Here is a 19183-nt window from a genome sequence, read left to right on the forward strand (position 1 = left end):
CAAATAATTTAAAAACACAATTAAAAACAGAACAATAAAGGAAATAGCATCATCTCCAGTTATGCTGCTGGCCACTCCAAAGGGATACAGAATTCTCAGAGGTCATCAAAATGTTCCATTTTCTCTTAGCTATTAATGCCACTGATAAAAATTATGAAGATTTTGCAAGGGCTGTCAAGTTTTTCCATATTTGAGGGTAATAGTTTGACAGCACAATCCTATGTCTGTTTACTCAGAAGTAACTGACACTTCATCCAATGGAACTTACTTCCTTGTAAATTGTTTGGGATTTTAGCCTGAGTGTTTCTTCGTTCTGTATGTTTTGTTGAGTTCGTATGTTTATACGTATGTAGTACTAGCACAATATCCTGTTCTTCTCTGAAAGTTCAAAGACTCCCAGAACAGCTTACAAAGATTTAAAAATAGCATTAACAATACACCCAGTTAAAACCAGCAGCACAGCACGTGGGGCTCACAAAGCAATGGGGGTAAAAAACTAAAAGATCTCAAAAGTTTAGGCCAGCATTCTCCAACCTTCAGATGTGCTGGGCTACTATTTTCATCATGCCCAGCCAGCATGGAGGTATCCAATTGGGAAAGAATAGCCAAGGTAAATAAAATAGGTCTTCACCTGGTGCTGAAAAGACATCAATTAGGGAAAGCATTTTAGAGTTGCGGTGCCAATACAGAAAAGGCCCTATCCCCAATCTCACTTCTAACATTGAGACCCAGAAAACCCTCTGAGGGAGATTTTAATGCTCAGACTGTTTGTGCAAGGGAAGAATTTGTGCTCTGCAATGTGCTGTTTATGTGCGTAGTCATTTCAAAACTGGTGAGAAGCATTTTATTCAATTGATCCCACTCAGTATTCTCACTATTGGATCAACTGCAGTTTTTGCCTAGTCTTGAAAAAGCAGGCCTGTGTACAATGCATAGTGACAGTCTAAACTAGAGGTTTAGGTGGCTATAGATACCCAGCTACACTTAAGTTATGAAAGAAACATGGATGGCATAATTTGCAGTTTTCCCCCCTTCAGGATACACAGTCCCACCACAAGCTCTCCTGCTGCCTGAGGTGAAAGCACACTCCTCACATCTTCCCCTTCCCTTTATTTCATTGTGTCTCCTGATTGCTGCTGTTGCATTGTGCGCACCTTCCCTTTAACACATCATGCCCCTCTTATCCATTTCTGTTCTAGAGAGCCCTGGGGGCTGCTTTCTGGCTCTTTCAAATGCCACAGTGGCTCTCCAAAACACCTGCTGGAGATGGTAGCAGGGCCTCTTGATGGGGGTTGGGGGGAACTGTGCAGTTTGCCACCCTCCTGCCGCTCCATTGTCTGAGGCTTCACTCTGCTTTGTGGAAGGGCCTGCCCTGAGGATACAAGTGTTTATTGGAAAAAGGTTGGTCTTCTGCTTCCAAGAATGTGTCTTGGCAGCTGCGATGTTCATGGAAATTACATGCAATTAGCATAATTTACATCACCCTTCCGTAATGTGGTGCTTTTCAGATGTTTTGGACTAGAAGTCCTAGCATTCCTGAACATCTGAAGGGTACCAAGTTGGTGAAGGCTGATTTACATCTACCAGTGCAAAACAGAATGCACACACTCCTTGAAATGCTCTAGTAATTGAGGGTATGGAGGAAAATACCAGATTCTGTCCCTTCTCTCTTTTGTGTAAATGAAATCCAGTGTGCTCCAGTGGATAGCAAATTAGAATTGGATGCATGAGAGCCAAAGATGGGTCCTGCATCTGCTATGGATTAATTGTGCAAGCCCTTATTTCTCAGCCTCAGTTCCTCAATGGGAAAAAGCATTGGCTGTCCATACAGAGTTATTATAAAGGCAAATTAAAAGTATAGTATGGAAAATTCCAACTTCCTTTGACTACGCTCAATTTAAACATAGTTTCCACCATGTTTTAGAAGCTAGTATTCTTTAGATAGCATTGTGAAATATAAACTACATTTTCCATGCTGTCCTGGCAGGAAATTACACTACTGAGCATGTTCACTCGTTTCCAGGCCTTAAGGATTAGACCTACAAGATCTGTACTATCACCAGTGAGGGGCTCCCTTCCTTAAGGGTAAGATTACTTAAGAAGAGGTGGAAACTACTCTGACATGAGGAAAGCTTTTGGCTGCATTAGCACGTTGCTTTCAGCAAGGAATTCTGGTTTAATAAACTACAGAGTGAACAGGTGTTGTGCAGGTTCATGCAGCCTGTTTGCTCCTGCTTCACCCCTCTCTTTGTGAGAGCAGGCAAAGAAACTAGGAAGGGGTAGCTTTGTGTGACACTTGGATCTAGGGTTATGTTTAAGTATGCCCAAACAAGGCAGGTTTCATAAAGCAGCTTTAAGCCAGGGTTTATTGTATGGCTTGCTTGGTGCATTTAACCATAATCCCAGATTCAGACATTGTGAAAAGCTATCCTTTCTGGTTTGTTTACCCACTCTCAAGAAGGGAGGAGCAAACAAGGTGCATGCAGCTTGTTCACATTGTGATTTAGTATGCCAGAATTTTAGGCTTACAGTGACATATGTGTTGCCTTAAAAAAAGAAAGAAAGAAGGTACCAGTTGTGTGAATGGGTGTAACAAGAGTTGAGACTGGGAGATGTTTAAAATTGGGTTAGCATGCAAAATGTTAAATGGTAGATAATTTGAAAGTTTGTATCTGAGCTTTGGTTTACCCAGACCGCACCTGTTTGGCTTTCTAAGGGGCAAAATTCTTAAGTTACAACCATGAGTTTATCTTTGTTTTACCCTACTGAATATCTTTAAGCAGGTAATGCTATTGCATTAGCAATAATGCCATTGCACACACGTTTATAGCAGCTTGTCTAAGACGATCAAAACAATAATATGGAGTGAAATCAAGTAGGTAAGAGAATTCTCCCCCCCTCTCCCAGCGCCCCAACCCTCCAGATCAGAACATGCCAGTTTTAATTCACTAAAAGGTTAATAAGCCTAAAACAGAACATAGAATTGCCATAAAATAAGCAACAAAAATGTTGCATCTAACTTCTAATACTTGCCCAAGCTATTAAAATAGGGAAGGAGGGTAATATCTTAAATGGAACCAGTATATTCAAAGCACAGGCATTTAGAATTCAGAAGTCCTTCTTGTCTTCTGGCAGAATACTCCAGGAGCATAGCCAACTCCAACCTGAAGACCTTTAGTGCAGAACTTTGTTGTGTTTTTTGGGGTGGGGGGAGGAGACCAACAAGGGCGAAAAGCACAAATTAAGTTTTAAAAAAAACCAAGGAGAGAAGATATTCGAAAGTGCCTGAAAATGCATAAAACTGATGTGTTTTGGAAAAATATATCCTTCCTCGGGAGCCACTCATCTTTCTCCGCAGATATTTTGCAAATCTTGCTGCTTCTTCCACTGTAGTTCGAAACAGGAAGTATCAGTAACAGAAAGATGAGTGGCCCCTGAGGAAGGAAACGTCTTTCCGAAACGCGTTGAGATTATTAAAGCATTTTCCAAGCACTTGAGAATGTCCTCTCTCCTTGGTTTTTTGTATATATGTGGACTGCTTCCTTGCCTTCACTTCAGGCAACAAAATGTTTTGGCCAAGCTCTGATGTGGAAGGAGGAGAGTACAGTAAAATGAAATCCCGCAAATACTCGGGAGGTGGTGGGACAGGGTGCATAGGCTTGCTCTAAGAATTTTTTTATTATCATGACTTTATGTGAGCGTTTTCTCTTGTCTGGTATTTCTAATACTATTCTACTAGTATTTCTAATACTAGTCTACTATTTCAAAGGTGAGCAACATTTTTTCTGGACTAGTATCAAGTTAGACCTATTATGAAGATACTGTATGATGCAGGTACATTAACATCCAATAGACTGATTTTCTTTTTGTATATATCTGAAAGTATTGCAATAATTATGATGCGCAGCTTTGATCTAGCAGCTAATTTCTTGCAATGTTTATTTCGTATGAAGCCTCACTAATTTTGCATTAGAAAGCAGGTGCTAAGCAATCCTAATTCACAGAGAATAGGGCTGAAGAAGTCTTGGTGTTGAATGTATTTCAGTGGCATTTACTTCAAAGTGTACTGTTCCAAACTTAGGTGTAAAACTGATCAGAGTGAAAACAAACACCAAGGTGGTAGGATAACCTGCAGGGAGGTAAATTATCCATTATAGTGGGAGGCTCTTGTGTTGAGGAAGAACTAAATGTTTGAGCAGATGGAATGTTAAGGCACAGTTTGGAATATCTGGGTTCAAATTCCTGCTCAGTGAGGGTAGTTTTGAATGTGTGCAATGCATCTGGAGCTGCTTTTTGGACCGCATATACAAATCTACACTTGAGAAGCATGAAACTGGTTATTTACAGTAATGTGCCAAAATTTATGAGATGTCACAGATGGATCTGCTGGACTAGGCAACTGGCCGCATCCAGCAGCATAAAACACATCAATTAGCACATTAAGTTCCTCATGTGACATGTACATGAGGCCTTTTGCTGCTTCTATGATTCTCTGGATCTGAGAGACAATTCTGTGTCTGTAAGACTGAGCCAAATTTTTTATCTACTTTACCAGGTTCAGATGACTGCCTGGCCACCATGTTGCTCTTAGTGCTGTATAAATAAGGAAATCCAAATTGCTTACTTCAGTGTAAACCAGTATATATTCATGCCTTTAATAGTTACATAGGAAGATGTGACACCCCCCCACACACACCTTCTTTGGCAGAAGGCCCAAGATTTCTGCTGCATATTGAATGGGGTAACCATAAATGGGTGACTCTTCATATATGTTTTTTAGTTCTATACTCATTTCAGAAGAAAATGAGTTAAATGTGCTTGATTTTTCTCCCTTTTGCAGATGTTAATTTGCAAAATACCAATATAATGAAATCTATTAGAAATTCCAAAAAAATAAAAAGATCAAATCTATCTGATCCTTCTGAAGGATTTCTGACCCTAACCCAATGTCCCATGCAAGCTATAATAATAGATGAGGAGAGGTTGTGATACATAGCCTTTAAGCATTAAATTGTGTTGTACCCTCCCCCGACCCATGGGTGAGGAAATGACATCCATCCACTCAGAACTTAATTTTGGTATTGTTGGTATCTGTTGGGTTCAATCTTGCCAACCACTAGGGTATTCTAATTGTTTCCTTCCCTGCTTAATTTTGCATCTTATTCCGAGTATGCAATTGCCTGCCCTCTCCATTGATCGTGCATTGCCCTTTCAGCCATCCGTCCATTCATCTCTCCGCTTGCTCGGGTGCACGCGCCTTTTTAACTCGCTTTGCTAGCTGACCCGCTCGCGCGCCAGACTTTAGCTGCATAGCTGTAGCTCGCCCGCAGTGCCCCGAGAAACCCGCGGCGGCGCTCGCGCCTCCCTTTCTCTCTCTCTCCCTGCCTCCCCCCCGCCCTCCTCCTCCCCGTCTCTCCGCTTTCCCTTCCCCCTGCCTTGCCTGCCCGGTGCATTCTCCGATTAAAGGGAGGAGGAGGAGGAGGGCAGAGAAGGAGCCCGGCCGCCATTTTTCCCCGAACAGAATTTAGCAGCAGCAAAACAGCAGCAGCAGCGCCACCTCCGCGGCTGCTGCGGCTGCCTGCCGTCCTACCCGTGGGGAGGGGAGGGCACGAAGGCAAAAGGGGGGCGAAGGCGGGGAGAAGGAAGCACCGCAGAGACTGTTGCACAGTGTGCCCCACTTTGAAGAAGAGCGAGAGACCCTCCTTTGCAGCAGGAGGAGGAGGAGGAGGAGGCGCCGCAACAGCCGCCTCCGCCGCCGCTGGGGGGAGGAAGGCAGGAGCACCTTTTTCCGCCGCCGCCGCCGCCTCTTCTTCCTCCTTCTTCACCAGGGTGTGTGGCGTGGGGGTGGTTGCAAGAGAGAAGACAACCTCCCCCCCCAATCCCTTCCTTCCCCAGCCCTTTTCCTGCCCGCCCGCCCTCCTTGCCTGCAGAAGAGCAGGGAGCAGGCGGGCAGGGAAAGGGGAGCTGGGGCTGGAAGGAACGGGGAAAAGGGAGTGCGCGAGAGGGGGAGAAAGAAAGGAAGGGAGAGAGAGACGCTGCGGCGAGAAGGCGGCGGCGGCGGCGAGAGCGGGATCGCGAAGGAAGAGGACTCGACGTCGCTTCTCGCCTTGTTTGCAAACTGCGCCCTTTTTTTATTTCTGTTTTTTTTGCACCGGGCCGGATCCGCCCGGACTCTGCTCTCGGCTCCATCACGTGGTAGGTGCCGCCGCCTGCTCGCTTTCCTTCTGCCTGCCCTGCTCTGGTGCTCGCTCGGCTTCCCGTTGCCCTTGCTCGGCCCTTCTTCCCCTGCCTTTGTTAGCGCGGCTGGCGGGCGGGCGGGCGAGCTAGCTGCTCCCCGGCCGGAGCCCAGAGAACAACTTCTTTGCCCGCTTTCTCCCCCCGCCTCCCCCCCGCCCTCGTCCTGGGTTTTCCACTCCGTTTCCTTTTAATTTCTGGCCCTGGGATGTCCCCATTGTTTGTTTCGGGGTTTGGGTGGGGAAATAGCACCTCTATTTTTAAAAGCATAATATAAACTTCCTTGCCCGGTTTCTTTCTCTCCCGCTCCCAGTGCCAGGCACGGCCAGGTTCTCAATCCTCCATGATGAATATTATTAATTCGCCGCCCCCCCCCGCCCCGCTACTTTGTTGTTGTTGCTGCTGCCGCTGCTGCTGCTTGTTTTGGGTTTGCCACAGTCCGAGCGTTTGCGGTGTCCTACAGCCAAATGCGGACTTGTCTCTTTTCTCCCCACCCCCGTTTTAAAAAGCCACGGAGCTTGGTGTAATCGCGCTTTACCCGGTTGCAAAAGAGCTTCCAGTCCGTAGAATTGATTATCGTTTAAGTGTGAGATGAGGGGCAGGGAAAGTGCCGAGAAGTTGTGGGTGGGGGGCACGGACGCTCCAGCCGGCCTCCTGTACTGGGGGGGGGGGGAGAAAGAAAGCGAGTGGGTTGACTTTGTTCAACGCTGGGGAATAAAGGCGACCACTCCCGCAGTGCTCACTTTACAATAGCGTAAAGCACTTTGTACATCCAAAGCGGCGTGTTAAGGTCTGCCGTAACAGTCGCGGCTCCCTCGTCCGTCCATTCTCTCTCTCTTTTGGTGGCTTTACAAAACGAGCCTGACTCCGAGACCGCCGTGCGTTGTGTACGCGCTTAGAAGTGTTGCGGCTCCATTGCAAGCAGGGGGAGGGGGGAGGGGGGAGAGGGCGGCAGCAGCAGAGGAGGAGAGGCTGCTTTCCGATGGCGCCACTTTAAATTGAAGGCTTCCCCCTCCTTTAGCATCGGGAGCTTCCCAACTGGAGGGTCGTTTTTTTTACTCTTTGTGTTAGTATGTCTCCCCTCCCCCGCTCCCCGATTCATAAAACATGCGCGCCTGCCAGTCTACTACTTCTCCCTAGCATTCGAACGCCGGCGTGCCCCGAAGTTCCACCACAGCCTTCCAAATCCATCCTCGGTTTCCATTCTCAAACGTGTGTGTGCGTGTGTGTTTGTGTGTGTGTGTGCGCGCGCGCGCGCCCGTGTTGGAGATCTCGCCATCACGTGGCTGGTTGGCAGTCATTTTTGTGTGTGTGTGTGCGTGCGCGCGCGTTGTGGTGACTCCTTGCTGGTGTTGTATGGGTGTCGTTATTACAGTCAATAATCACGAATTTGCCTCGGGCCTCCTCTCCCCCCCGCTTTTTTTGGAGCGGGTGGGTGGGCCGGGGGAAGGTCCAGCTTTTTTTTTTTTTAAAAAAAAAAGTTACTCCGATTTAATGGGGTGAGGGCTGGAATTCTCCACCCAAACAAACTCTTAAATAGAGTTTTGAGGAAACCAGGCACAAATTGCATAACACTTATTTTGCATAACCTTTATTGCGTAGGATTTGTCTCTTTATTGTAATAGGATCTGAAATTATTGGACTGGGGTGTAGAGTTGGATCACATGTGTACATCGTGTCTTATGCCAGTAAATGTGGCTTCTATCTCTATCACTGACTGTCCAGTGTACTTGTTCATTTATTTGTGAAAGGTTTCTGTATGTGGACATACTTTCCCGTCCTCCATTGTTTGAATTATACAATAGCTGTCTGATTTGCTAACATGAATTTGCCCTAGTAAGCCTTTCTATGTTGCCCACCTACCATTTATCACCAATATTGCAGAATTGGCGGGAATATTTTTATTACTACAAACTATAAACAATTTGAGTTCACTTAAATTTCCCTCTTAAATGTCAAAAGAGTGTTTTGTAAATAGCGGTTTTGTTGGCTGACTGTTTGGCCTGCTGGTGGATCAGATTGAAATGAGCCGTGTCAGTTAACAACAAAATGTGTCCCTCTTTTGTGACAGGGATATATGCTTTAAGTGTCCTTTGGTTTAAAACCTGTTTAGTGCTACATAATTTTATCACTTAAAAATAATTTGAAAGTAAATATTAACTTTTGTGATGCTTATATTCTGAAACATTAAATCAGGAACAATTTGGGTCTTTCTCTTGAGCAGTTGCATCATGTCATGTGATGCTTCCTCTGTGTCTGATACATAATTCTAAAAATAAAACTTAGGTAAAAAGCTCTCCCTCAGAAGTTAAAATGTGTTGTGAAAGTGAGTGAGTGTGAGAGAGAGTACTTCTGGTTGCGACAGTCTCTGAAATGCTAGAAGCAATAGCCAGCCAGCTATTCCTTGTTGCTCGCAGATATACATTCAACTTCCTGTGTGTGTGTTTACCTGGCATTTAAAATGAACCAATCTTAGTTCTGAAAATATAACATTACTATGCTAATAAATTAGATATTAAGGCTGTAAGTTTAAATGCAGTTGCTACAGAGGGAGTCCCATTTAAAAGGGAAACTTACTCCTGAATAAACATGCCTGGGATTACACTGTACATCTAGTCATAGTCAATGTTTGTACTCATCCCAAAAAATGTGAATGGTGGTTCTGGATACTATATGGTTAATAAAATAGTGTTGTACGAAGGTTACTTGATTGAGGCTGCAATCCATTTACCTGGGAGTATGCTGCATTGAACTCAGTGAGACCTACTTCTGAGTAGGCATGTATAGGATTGTATTATTGTCTCATAAGCTTTTATAGACTACCGCTTATTTTCCAAATTTTGTGGTTCTAATCCAAAAAATGTATGCCACAATACATTTGTTTTAAAAGTGCCAGAAGACTCATTTTTGCCTCAACAGATGGTTTCCCAACTGGAATTTGTTAACAATATTAAATTTAAGGCTAGGGTGCCCAATAATTGGTAAGAACGAAAAACCCTGAAATTAACACATGTGGTTTGAACAAGAAAGTCTTTCAGCATTTAGAGTAAAGACTTTCAGCATTTAGAGGATTTGGGTTCTTTTTGAAAAAAATATATACATCATTAAGATGTCTTCCAATCTCATTAGGATATGAAGGCAGCTTTGATCCATTGAGGTTGACATGTGATGGCCTTCCTCAATCTACAACTCCCACCATCGGCTCCAGGTTATCTGAAAGACTGTATTCTCCCTTATGAGCCTGCCCATGCTTTGAGATCTTCTGGGGAAGCCCTTCTTTCAGTCTCACCATCTTCACAGGCACGCCTGGTGGAACATAGGAGAGGGCCTTTTTGGTGGCTGCTCCAGTGCTCTGGAACTCTCTTCCCCGGGGAAGCTAGACTGGCTCCCTCCTTGATGTGCTTTTGGAAGCAGGCAAAAACTTCTTTGTTCTGGCAGGCCTTTGGTGAATAATCTGGGCCTCCATCTATGTTAAGGACTTGTAAAATTGTTGTGTATTTTAAATGTTTAATGTTTTAATATTGATTGTATATTTCTTTTCATAGGTTTTAAAATGTATATATTTTAAATTCTGTAAGGCCACCTTGAGGCCCAATATTGGGCAAAAGGCGGGATAATAATAATAATAATAATAATAATAATAATAATAATAATAATAATAATATAAATAATAATCCCCATGGGTAATAACATGGCTAATGGAGATGATGGGAGTTTCTAGCACATCTGGGGGCTGCTGCATTGGGGAAAGCTGGGATATGGTTTTGCAGGCATATCATTTATTAGTATGGTTAAGTCTGACTATTGATACTCTAGCTTTCCAGACAGTTGGGTTTAAAATTCCCCCAATAAATGCAATTTAACTTCTTTTGGATCTGAACTTTTTAAATAAGTGCCTACAGAACAGATCAGTCTTCCCTAACTTAGTGCCCCCTAGATATGTTGGTCTATAACTCCCACCATCCCAGCCAACATGGAGGGCACCAAGTTGAAGTTATACTTCTTGCATGCAGCTTTAACTGTCCTGAAAATCCTTTCAATGATGTGGGGTAGAAATATTTTAAAAACTAATAAATATTGATTAATTAAACATTTAAATAAAATAACACCTGATTGGGCAAATCTATTGATTATCATGCTGTGTTTACTCCTAATGGGATGATGAACTCCCTGGATCCAGTAGCACATACAAGTTGGCACCCATCTAATAGGACACACATTGGGAAAGGACCTTGGAATGTTTGGATAATAAACCTCTTATGACAAGTGTCCAAAGCAGCATCCTTTCCAGTAGGGATGAAGGCTGCTGGCAGCCCAGAAGCCTTAGCCAGCCTCCAGAACTGCATCACAGCTCCTTATTGCAATGACCTTCTCTGCTATCAGGCATACTGGTTTCTTTCCCCAAGCTAAGATAAGAACAAAGGACTCTTTAACTCCCTCCTCTCCAGTGAAGAGAAGGAGAAGTGAGGTCAGAGTCTTCTTTATGTACCCCAGCCATAGGTTTCTTTCATTGAAAGGCACATGAGAGTGAGCAACTGAAGTGTAGATTTCTATCAAAGTCTACTCAGCATGAGCAGCAACCGAGGGGGTGGATGGGTTCATGATCCCTTTGCCTATGTGATGTAGTTGAAGTGAGTCAGTGGATGATGGCCATGCTGCTTATTTTTCAATATTTCTTCAAGTTCTGTCACTTAGAGGGCAAAAACTTGTTGTCAGCTGCCCTAGAGGGTGGGACTATATCTAATGGGCTTAAGTTGCAAGAGGGTATATTTCAGTTGAGCATGACGAGAAACTTCTTCAGTAATAACAGCAGTTTGACAATGGAACCAGTTACCTGGTGATGGTGGGCTCTCCCTTGCTGGAGACCTTCAAGCAGAGGTTGGAAAAACATCTGTTCGGAATATTTTAGCTCTGAATTTTCTGTATCAAGTAGGGTCATGTATTTGATGGCCTACAAGACCTCCTCCAAAATATATTTTAGAAGTTTGTGATTCAATTGAAAATAAGCCTCTGTTGAAAACCAGTTGATGACCAGGGCTTTACAGAAATTAAAGACATTTATTATTTTAAAATTTAGCAGCTGCTTTCCAGAGAATATTTTGCTTAAAGTTGGCACACAATTCAATTAAAATTAAATTCATAAAATAAAAGAGCAAAAAAGAAATAAACAGAGCACTTAACAACAGCAAAACACAAAGATAAAAATTCAGTTTACAGACTAAATGCCACATAAAAGAGAGGTTTTGCATTGACCTCTTGATCACAGATAAAGGAGGAGTTGGATGGTACTCACTAGAGAGAGAATTCTTAAAAGGACAAGCACTGTAACAGAAGGATATAGAACCTCATTAGTCTAATGTCCCAAATAGACATTGCCTCTGTAGTTCTTTCTGTAGTAATTTAGGCTGTGTCTGCATGTTGAGTAGAGTGAATTGCACTGCTGTAGTTATGGAAATGTCATTTTTTAATGCTCTCCCTGATTAAAATCTTTCTGAAAGTAAAACCCAGACAAACTAGGGGCTAGTAGCACCCTCCTTGCTATATTGGCTTTTTTTTCCTTGTAGGGAGCTTTTTTATGCAAGGGAGTCTTCAAAAAATGGCAAAAGGTTCTTTTTTAAAAAAAAATAATTAGAAATGTTGATGTATTATTTGTATTTTGTGCACAACTGTTACATATAGCATTCAACAATACATACAATGGAGAAAACTATGGATACATGTGAAAATTTATATTTCAGTAATTGATAAATCCTACAAACTTAAGCTATTACTTTTGTATTTTAATAATAACTCAGTTTAGTCATAAGGGCTACCATCCATATTCTATTCAAAAATAAAGAGCAAGAGTTTTCCATTTTTCTGCGATATAGATTATAGTTGTTGTTTAAAAGACAAGGAACCTATTTTAGAACCACAGATAAATCAAATATTTGTTTATTTGTTCAAATATTTGTTTATTTGTTCAAATAACCAAAAAAGATACTCTTAAGTCTGTATATGGTATGTTATATTAATTTCTATCTTGAATTCTAGCTACTATATATTTATAGACATTTGCTATCACCAGGTAATTCCAAAAGCTATTCTGACATCTCCAGCATAAGTCTCCCAAAAGACTGTATATATGTTTGTTAGGCAAGTAGATACAACCTGATTTGTAACATATAACAACTCAAACATTTAACAGATTTTTCACATACCCATAGTTGCTGTTTGTGATTCTCCCAGAACTTCTGCATTCAGGTTCATAGTTTGGGAATACTCCTAGATCTATCGTGGTTGCTGGGTGGCCATGGTGGTTTGGAGTGTCTTTTACCAGCTTTGGCTGGCTTGCCAACTACAGCTTCTTCTGAACAGGGATAGCTTGGCCACACTGGTGCAGGCATTAGTAACCTCAAGACTGGAATACTGCAATGTGCTCTATGTGGGGCTGCCCTTAAGGCTGCTCAGGAAGTTGGAGCTTGTGCAGAATGGAGCAGCTTGGCTGTTCTTAAGAGCTGCCCCTTTTCAGCATGTAACTTCTTTGCTGAGGGAACTGCACTGGCTACCAGGCAATGTTTAAGATTTTGGTACTAGTTTACAAAGCTCTAAACAACTTGAGACCAGTGTATCTGAGGAGAGTGCCTTCTTTCTTACCAACCTACCTGGTCACTGAGGTCATTAGAGGGAATCCTCCTGGTGGTTCCACATGAACCTATGTCCCGACTGGAATCCATCTGGAGAAGAGCCTTCAGGGTGGTGGCCCCTTTTCTTTAGAGTTCCCTGCCTCTAGAGGTCAGGCAGGCACCAACACTGCTGCTCCTGGTGCCTCCTGAAAACAGCTGTATTCCAGGAAGCATTCATTAACTGACCAGCCACCGTTTTATTGGTATTCTGTTTTAAATTGAAGCATTTTAATATGCTTTTAAAAATCTTTTTATCTTTTTGTTTATTCCTATGTTCATCACTCTGGAAGTGGTGTATAAATATTGTAGATAAATAATTTATGTATACAATTGGAGATATATCCTACATATCCTGTAGAAATTGGTACCACCTGCTTAAAAGACCTTTCTGAATGGGTGTAGAGTATCAGACATTAATCTATGCATTAATCTATATGTTTTCTGACAATGCTGTTTAGATACGCCTTAATTAAAAATATGGGAATAGTTGTAATCCTTCTCTGTCATTCTTGGTGCACTAACTTTGTAAGTATCCGCTAGTATGTTTGTCCAAATGAGAAGGGTAATGCAATCAGCATACTATATTTAAGAGTGGGTAGGGGTGTGTTTGAAGATGGAACATTTAAGCAGTTGTGTTCCATTAGCCACAATCACCTTCAGTTCAAGAATGATTGCATATATTAAAGTGCAGGTCCATAGGCTTGATTTTTAGTGGTAAAATAAGTATCTAGCCATTATTCAAATCCTAATGTGTTTAGGATTGTGGCAAGGATTGTGGTCTTACATCCAAATCATGAGAGTAGCAGAAGCCTTCCTACTTACAGTTGCTGTTACAGAGTTGGTCTATTGTCTCCCATGCACTAGGATTTTGCACACCCAGTGCAACAGATCTGAATACAGAAGACCCCTCTTGTGAATGGTGTTTGTTGGATGAGGGCCACTTATGTATGTTTCACAGCAAGTGCTTTTTTTGTAGTTACGAGATGAGAACAGGTTTGCTGCTTGAACTGCTACTACAGTTTCCTAAACTGCAAAAATCTTACTAAATTTTGTTAAAGCAGACATTGTATATGGCCTGGGTGATGCTTTATAAGTTGCATATGTAAATTATGAGTATTTTGTCACATATTATATTACTTGTGTTGTGTCAGGGTGGGGGCAGCCCTAGCTGCTTTTTGTGGATGCTCCTGAAAAAGCTCCACTAGACCAGAAAGATAGTTATTACAATTGGCAGGTTGTAGATGGAGAGGTTTGAACGGCCTCTTGCTGTGTAGTGCAAACGTGCCCCCTGCTTTCTGGGCAGTGGGGAAACACATGATGTAAATCATGCTCCTGGGAAACCAATGCTACTGGGAAACAGGGTGTGCAAGGAGAGTAATCCCACCATCATTTCCACTAGAACAATTGTAGCAACAGCAGCAGCAGGGGTCATGGCAGGGCATCTGGGAAGCAGGACCCCCATGGTGGGCTACACAGGGAGTCTCTGAGGGCCAAATGTTGCCCAGTCCTGCACTGTACCATAGTGACCCTAAAATTGTCCATTGTTCTGGTGGACAAGTGAGAAGAAAGATTCAGAGGCTACTGAGGTAGCACGAAAGGTCTGGCCCTGGCAGGCCTTGGCATCGTTGTGCAAAGATTGGAGAGTGACAAGTCATATAAGAGTCTGCACTTTTGATGAGTCATTCAGGAAGAGATCTTGGTAAGGCAATTTATTACAAGTTTGAAGAGAAGCATTGTTCCTCAAAAATATTGTGTGGAGGAGAAAAGAAGAGACTGAACTCAAAGGCTGGGTTCACACAACACACTAGCCCCCACCCAGTGAGGTGGTTGAACCATGGGGGTTATCGCGTTGTCTGAACGCAGCTGGGAGGGTTATCTTGTTGACTGAACGTAGCATGTTTTCCACAGGATGGGCTATCGTGTTGTCTGAACACAGTGTGTTACACAGGGTTGCTTATTAAGTATTCAGTGTGGCTTGTTTATCCCTGGGTTCTCAATGTGGCTTGTTTGAGAAAAATAAAGCACACTGCATGGTTGACAAGCCACTCTGCAGAAAATGCACTGCGAGTCCACTGGTTGGACTCGATGGCCTTATAGGCCTCTTCCAACTCTATTATTCTATGATTCTATGAGCATGATAACTCATGGTGGGTTAGGGTGTTGTGTGAACCAAAGAGTGAGATTTGGGGAAGTAGAAAGCTTATTCAGCTAGTTCAGCCTTTCCAGATCTGATGCCTCCCAGATTTGATGGATTACCATTCCCGTAATCCCTAACCATTGGCCATGCTACCTGAGGATGATCAGAGTTGTCTAACGCATCTGGAGGGCAACAGGGCTAGTGAGTGACAACAAATTCTTACTCATCTCCTCCCCCCCCCCCATAACCTGGCATTCATGGGACTTGCTGAGATTCGTGTTGGTGTATAAAAATGGGTATATATAGTTTGAGTGGCTGCATGAGTGTATATTTTGGTCTAAATATGTTGGGAAGCTGATAGAAATAAGAATGAATGTTTGTGTTAGTTCTTTATGCTGGTTGGGTTCATACAACACAAAAGCCCACATTCAGGGTTAAGTGTGGTTGTTGAATCATGGGTTGTTGTGTGAACCCAGCTGTACCAACAGACTGTGATTTGTTAACCATGAATTACCTATGAAGAGAACCTAGGGTTTGTTGGGCTGTGAACTGGGGGTTACTCATGGTTAATCAATCCTGATTTGTTAGCGTGGCTGGTTCACAGAACACAACAATCCATGGTTCAATGACATCCTATGGTTCGATGACAACCCATACTCAACCTTGAGTGTAGGTTGTCATGTTGTGTGAAACCAGTCACGTTATGTATGCTCTCGTATGCTCACTTTATGTATGAGCATACATAAACTCTGTAATATAACGCAAGTAACAATGTACTTGGTCTTCATATTTGTCATTGATGAGTTCCTTTTGTGTAGAAAAGGACAAATACCTCTCTCAAGTGAATTTTGGCCAGCTATCCCTTTTTTGCTAGAAATGGCAGATTCTTGATATTGAAATTCCTATATTAAGCCCTTGTTTTAGCTCAGCTTTCCACAATGAGACCCATTTTTTCTGTTCGACTAATGCTCATTGTCTGCTTAACATGGGGAAGGCCTGGCTGTCTTACAGGCGAAGGCCTGAGTACTGGGCAGAACTGTAGAGGATTTAAAATATTTTTTAAAAAAAGATTTGTTTAAATTAGCCTTTGTATGAGTAAAAATTCTTTCTAGAATCCACAGGCAATATCATTATTAGGACATCCAGATAGGCACAAATTTGTGGCTATCGAGATCTCTTTAATCAGGCCAGATGTTACAAAGATGGCGGGGAGGGGGGAAAAGCTGACTTGATATTGAAATCATCTCATTGATTGATCTTTCTTGTGTGGGGAGCAGTGGGTATGTGAGGATTAAAGGAGGGGCAGATGTATTAATTGTAATAGGAGGGGGCAGTTCTTTGCAATGCAATGTATTAATTGCATTGTGGAGAATGGGATATGAGGTGGTGGAAGTGAATGTTGTACTGTGTGGTGAGACAAAAAGTAGAATAGTATTGGAAGGAAATTACTTGGAAACTGGCTATTAGGAGGGAGAGAAAAACACAGCCAGAGCACAACACCCCAAAGTTGTCTAGAAGTGACCTAATTTTAGTAGGTGCCCAGAGTTTCTTTCAAACATGCTGAGCATGCTGTTTTTTTAAGGATACTTTTTCAGGTGAAAAGACCGGAGAGAATAACTGCTGTAGAAAGCTCTGTGGAATTCTTGAATGTCTTACTTTGACGAGACATTTGGAAAGATGTTTTCAGATTCCTGTGAAAATATTTTAGGTGGTTCACCATGATCATCAGATTCTTAGATCTGTACAGATTTCAGGTGTGAAATGCAGACTTTTAGGTGTCTGGGATTTCCAGATCTTGTATACTTCATTGCATTTAAAAACAAACTGTGTTTATTATTTGCCAAATCTGCTCAAATTTTAATTCTAAGATTTTTTAGAGGGGTTAGGACAAGTAGCTTATTGACTGATGTTGACTCATTGGCTATGCTTGGAATTGTTTCACAGAAAGCTTCTGAAAAGCAGCTTTAATCTTTCTGTCAAAGGATTTCTTCGCCTCTGCCCTTTATTACATCATGCAAAATTAAAATAATAAGCCTAGAATTGGACCATAGCAGTCAAGAGAACATATATTGGTAACTGCTAGAAGAAGCAACTCAGGTTGCATTCACATTAATAAAGGAAAATAGTACTAAGTATTCCTGTTGGGTTTATTTATTTTTCACACTTTTATACCATCCAATAGCCAAAGCTCTCTGGGCTGTTCACAGCAATTAAAACCATATAAAATGCAGATGATAAAATACAATATAAACATTTCAAAGTGTCAAACCACTATATGAAACTAGCTGCAGTGCAAAAATGTAAAATACAATACCAAATAAGACAAAAGGAAAAATTAAATGCCTGGGAGAATAAAAAGGTTTTCACCTGGCACTGAAACTAGCACAATATAAGTGCCCGCATACGTCTCTGGGAAGCTCATCCCACAATTTGGGTGCTATAGCAGAAAAGGTAGTCTTTGAAGTAGGGTCACTGACTTCTACGGTATGTACATGTTCTTCAGTGTAACTGTACCCATGCCACCTTAACTTAAAAAATCTGATCCACTGAATGACACTTGCGTTGGCTCTAGGATACAGAGATACCCCACCCCACACACCTGATAGAGAAAATAGGGTGCCCGAGCTCTCTGGGGAGTTGAACCATGTAGAAATGGGGAAATTTATTCTTTTCGTGTGCTTCTAATTCAGACACAAATGTTACAAATTAGTTTAGCTGGTTCAGATATGTTTTGTGTAAAAGAAACATGTGAAAGCACACATGTATTTTTGCAATTTGGTCTTGTTTGTGTAATTTTCTGTTTTACTGAATGCTCGTAACAGTAATAGAGAAAGCAGAACCCTCCTCAATCCCCTCCCCCCCCCCCCCCGGCCCCTCAGTTGCATACTTTTATTTTGTTTCTGGTTCATTTAGGTTAAAATCCTCTGCACGCTTTCCTGAGAGAAAGCTCCAATTAACACAGTGGAACTTATTTCTAAGTAAACTAATGAATTATTTCCAAGTATACGTCCATAGCAATGTGCTATTTGTAAAAAACGAAAAGCAATATCTTCAGAGGCAATTTCTATAAACAAATAGATTTGTATTTTATTTACATTGTCCCAGTTCATAGGCTCAGTTTCTTGATATGTGAATATTGATCCCCAGTCTTCCATAAAGCAATAAGATTTCTGTATCCCATGTTGAATCTTAATTTTCTATGTTAATATATCTCTTATTCGTAAATCACAGATTTTCTTAACCCAGTCACTTCCCTAGAGAGATGTATTGCTAGATTTTCATTACTGTGCTATCACTAATTGGAAAGTTAATGAATTAGGAATTTAATTTTTTTATAGAAGCATTTTATAGTCTCATCATTACTATAACCTAGTAGCACTGGCTGCATTTGCACTTAATGTTAATCCATGGTTTATATTAACCATGGTTTATTGCTTTAGCAATGAATTGTCTTGCAGACGAGCAGTAAACAGTGGCTTCCAATTTCTTGTTTCTCTCCTTCCTGTTTTTGCCGGCCTTCAAAATATGTTCATTTTTAGGCTGCTCTTGCTGAGTGCCTCTGTTTCAAGGCAGCCAGCAGTGCAACAAGTCAGGGATGAGTCATGTTTCTGGATTCTATCATCACAGCAAGCCATGGTTTCGACAAGCCAGACTTTGTAAGCCAATAAGCCATGGTTTCTATTTGTGGTTTGTAGCTGGTAACAAAACATGGTTTGTATTCTGGAATGCGTCCAGACACAAGCTAGATTTCAACAAAGCACACCATGGCTTAGTGTTATGTGCAAATCAGGTCTCACTCTTACAAAACAACACACAGAACAACTAATGTAATTGCTATAGCCTGTGTGAAGTTAGCAAATTTTAGTTATAGGTGTATAAAACGTTTAAGATTTGCCTTAAACCAGGGTGAAGATTGGTTGAATGAAAGTTTGTGCTATAAAAGCCAGGCTTGTGGTGCTGTTCCTGGGGAGAGATGCATATGTCATGCATCCTGTACCTTAAGCGTAGTGGCTATAAGTGAGTGTGAGTACACCAATGATCCATTGGTGTACTAATGTTTTTTCAGTACGAACAATAGTTTCCAAAGAATGAGAATAGCCAGATGTTGCTCAATTTGAGACCATCTTGGTATAAAGGAGGTCCTTGT

The 19183-nt window shown here is 41.9% G+C and overlaps 1 protein-coding gene across 4 annotated transcripts in view; it reads left to right on the forward strand.

Moving 5' to 3' along the window:
- KANSL1 (KAT8 regulatory NSL complex subunit 1) overlaps positions 1–19183 on the forward strand; it is a 179688-nt gene that overhangs the window by 19136 nt on the left and 141369 nt on the right. For 3 of the 4 annotated variants that reach the window (XM_063138703.1, XM_063138705.1, XM_063138706.1), the window contains exon 1: positions 5479–6195. The exons of the other annotated variant lie outside the window; for it this stretch is intronic. The gene's annotated coding sequence lies outside the window, so the exon portion shown is untranslated. Of the gene's footprint in view, positions 1–5478; positions 6196–19183 lie in introns of those variants that run through there. 4 annotated transcript variants of the gene reach the window in all.

Source organism: Elgaria multicarinata, chromosome 11 (assembly GCF_023053635.1).
Source record: "Elgaria multicarinata webbii isolate HBS135686 ecotype San Diego chromosome 11, rElgMul1.1.pri, whole genome shotgun sequence".
In the NCBI taxonomy this organism is placed as follows: domain Eukaryota; kingdom Metazoa; phylum Chordata; class Lepidosauria; order Squamata; family Anguidae; genus Elgaria; species Elgaria multicarinata.